At 37.7% G+C, this 3,755-nt stretch overlaps 1 non-coding gene across 1 annotated transcript; it reads left to right on the top strand.

Moving 5' to 3' along the window:
* Positions 1–846: 846 nt before the first annotated feature.
* LOC119866021 lies at positions 847–954 on the top strand. Its single transcript, XR_005378959.1, has one exon. It is a non-coding gene; the product is annotated as a U6 spliceosomal RNA (small nuclear RNA).
* The last annotated feature ends 2,801 nt before the right edge of the window (positions 955–3,755 follow it).

Below are 3,755 nucleotides of genomic sequence, written 5' to 3'. Positions count from 1 at the left end.
TCATTTCATAAAGTCAGTTAGGATTAATTTTTATACTTCTTTACTAACTAGCTCAGTATTACCACCAAGAAATGACAAGAAGTTAAAAGTTGCTAGCTTTTAAGAACTTGTAGCTGTTTAAACATCAACATTTCAAACTGAAATTGGTTCTTATGTAACCATACAAAATAGGAATTACAAGTGACTCTAGAGACCATACTCACTGGGATATATTCTAAGAAAAAAAAAAGAACTGCAAAAAAAAAAGAAAAATCTTGAATTTCATTTAGTGGTTTTATTTTTCATACCAATATCATATTCTTATTTTTACTTTTTTGTTTGGATAAATTAAATATGTATGTTGACATGAAATCAAATATATATGAAGATTTAACCATAAGACAAAATAAGGTATAATCATAGAAACAAAGAATTTAGAGGGAATGGTATGTTAATTAGATAAATGGATGAATGGATAGATAGATGGAGAGAGAGAGAGTGAATAACTGAATTAAAGTGTTTTCCAACTTGGAAAGTTCTCTGAATTTCTAAGATCAATACCACCCAATATCACAATCTGGCCTGAAACCTTGCTTGATGTCCCAGCCTTGATCTCTACGTTCTTCACTACAAGGAACCAGGACTGCTTGGAGAAATGGTTATGTTTGGAGTAGGAAGGGTACCAGGTTGGCCCGGGACAGATGTGCTCAGAGGCAAGAAAGCTTTCAGATATCATTGGGATGGCATCTTGGGGAAATCAGACTCAGCCTACAAAGTAATTATCAATGATAAGATTAACTTGGGATATCTGGTCAACTGCTCTGCTCTTAAGTGACCTCAGTTTACCTTTAAGAATTGGATTATTAAGTCTTCATTTTAGCAGCACATATGCTAAGAATTGAAATGATATAGAGAAGATTAGCTTGGCCCCTGCCCATGGATGGCATGAAAACTTGTGAAGCAGTTCATATTTTTACAGAAGGGATTGGTGGTTCCCAGAGGTGGGGGCTTGGCAGCAGGCAAAATGTGTGAAGGGTACATATATCCAGTTATAAAATAAATAAGTCAGGGGGATAAAGTATACAGCCTGTCAACTATACTTAATAATATTATGTTGCCTATATGAAAGTTACTGAGTAAATTCACATGTTCTCATTACACAAAAGAAACATTCTGTATGTTTGTATAGTGATGTTAGTCATATTGTAATCATTTCACAGTATATGCAAATATCATATTAAAATACCTCTTTTTAGGCATTAAGTATATAAAGGTTCAGAATAAAGACCACAATATTTATTACCTTGTATTAAGAAAGGATCTGTGCATCCATGGTAATATTTAGTGTTTGAGAAATTCAGTCCCAGGAACAGCCTTGCAACTGTTATTAAAAATGTATCAAGAAATTAATTTAGATAATTTTTAAGATAAAATCTTCCTGATTTTTTGCATGGCTTCAGAACATCTGAGAAAACTGGAATTACTTGGTATCATTTGTAAGTTTTATTTATTAAACTTACAAGAATTATTTAGCATTTGGGGAATTTTTATGAAGTCAGACAGTTGAAATATCCAAAAAAGAAATACAGTAAATTTATAAATGCAGTTTTAAAATGGTGTGAAACTATTTAAGTAACTTAGTAAATTCAAAAGACCCTTAAAAGTGATTGTTGAATTTTGATGTGTTTTTTAAAAGAAAAGCAAACTGACTCTCAAAGTCTAAGAAGTCTGAGTAAGAAATAAAAAATGAACTCTTGAATCATCTTTTCTGTTCCTAAAACAACCCCCAAACTCCTATCAATGGGGAGAACTAGGATACTTCCTGGAAATAAAGCCTCAAATCCTTAGAATTGCCTCTGAGCTAAAGACAGCCACAAACCTGAATTGTAAAGTGCTTGAAGAAGAAAGAAGTGCCCACTTTCAGTCCTGGTCCTCCAGCCTAAAGGAGGCACAGCTGGGCAGAAAGGGCCAAGTCATATTGTCAAGACCTGTACACAATGTGGGGTACACACAAGTACAAGGTGTACAAGACCTTGAACCGGGGTCTAGGCTGCCTTCCCACTTCAGGACAGCCAAGACAAGGTAGACGCAGCTCAGCATCACTAAGTTCATACAACCAGAGCACCTGTCAATGAAGCTAAGTCCAAGAATCCAAGCCCAAGACGAGAATCCAAAGAAACAAGTTAACAGCTAACTACTTTATCCTCCAAGAAGTTGTAAGGGGGATAGGGGCTTTGGCCAAGGGACTAGAAACACCACTGCACAACCAAAGCAGTGGAGGCCCTGGTCAGATGAACTGATACGGATGCCAATTGGCCCAGCTTGTCTGATTAACTGCTCTGGACTCTGCAGCCTGTAAACATCTACTTCCATGAATAATTTATACAGGTAAAAGGGGACAGCAAGGAGGTTTGTGAGAGGGCCCCTGAAGCAGGAGTGGGGGCATGAAAGACTCAACCTGGTGATCATCTTTTTTACATGTCACCCCCCACCCACCCACCCATCTGGCCAAATCTTGGCAATAGAAGCTGCAGGCAGAGCAGGACTGTGTTTATAAGGAATCTGTGGGGCAGAGCTGAGCTTTGGTGTTCATTGGAAAGCTTGAGACTGAGAGGTCTTGGGGAAAGGAACATGCCTTCCAGTTGGCGTGGAAGATGCAAGACTATGAAGACTGGATAAGCAAGCATTTCTTTGGGTCCCTGCAGGCTTCTAGGGGATCATATACACCTCAATGTTGGTTGAATCTAGCTCACAAACTTGCCATTGTTGTTGTCTGACCTGTAGATTTTTCTTTAATTGTGAATCTGAATACTCCTGGAGACAGATTCGTGTTTCCATTATTAACATTGTCAAGCTCCTCACTGGCAGGAGTGGCCAGTGAGGGCTCTCCCACCCTCAAGGGATAGACATCAGGAAGGGCCACGTGAGAGAACTCACATGTATTAGGTAGGCAAGGGCAGATGCCAGTGAAATTTGAGTCCTTCCTAGTTATGTAATCCCATTTGTACCCACTATTCCAGGAAGCTTGAATTACAATAATTCATATTAGTGTCATTCTAGTGCATGAAGTAATTTCACCTCATTATCTCATTTGAACCTCACAATTTTTTAATTGTTATTTTCTTCATCTGTAAGATGAGAAAGCAGGAGGCTCTAAGAGACAAGTTCATCAACTTTCATTGATTTAACTTCTTTCACTAAATATTTATTGAGCACTTCTACATGCCAGTCACTAATCTGAATCAGCACTGTGCAGGAGAACTTTCTGCAGGGTAGACAGGTTCTAAATATGCTCTGTCTGATATGGTAGTCACTAGTCATGCATGACTACTGACACAGGCTAGAGTGGCTGAGGAAATCAATATTTATTTAATTTTAATTTATTCTAAGTTACATTAAGTAGCCACATGTAGCTGGTGGCTACTGTATTAGCTCAGTTCTAGACAATGGATACAGGGGTGAACAAGACAGATATAGATCCCCCCCAAAAAAATTATCCAAATTATCCAAAAGTTTTTCTTTTACATAGTCAAAACCCACTTCCTTCTGAAGCAATGACCACTTCACCCCATGATGGAAAGTTGCTCCTTTCTCTGAGCTCCCAAGCTTACTGTTTACTACATGGTACACTTAGTCATTCATTCACTCTGGTTTTTATTGTACAATCCACTGTGTTAAGAAATGCTTAATGTTTAGTCTTTTACTAAATTGTAAACTTCTTCAGGTTGAGGACTATGTACCAGTTTTCCTTACTCAGCACTTAATAGGTATACTCT

Source organism: Canis lupus, chromosome 25 (genome assembly GCF_011100685.1).
Source record: "Canis lupus familiaris isolate Mischka breed German Shepherd chromosome 25, alternate assembly UU_Cfam_GSD_1.0, whole genome shotgun sequence".
In the NCBI taxonomy this organism is placed as follows: Eukaryota; Metazoa; Chordata; class Mammalia; order Carnivora; family Canidae; genus Canis; species Canis lupus.
The sequence above is the reverse complement of the archived record's forward strand: the minus strand, read 5'-3'. Positions and strand labels throughout refer to the sequence as shown.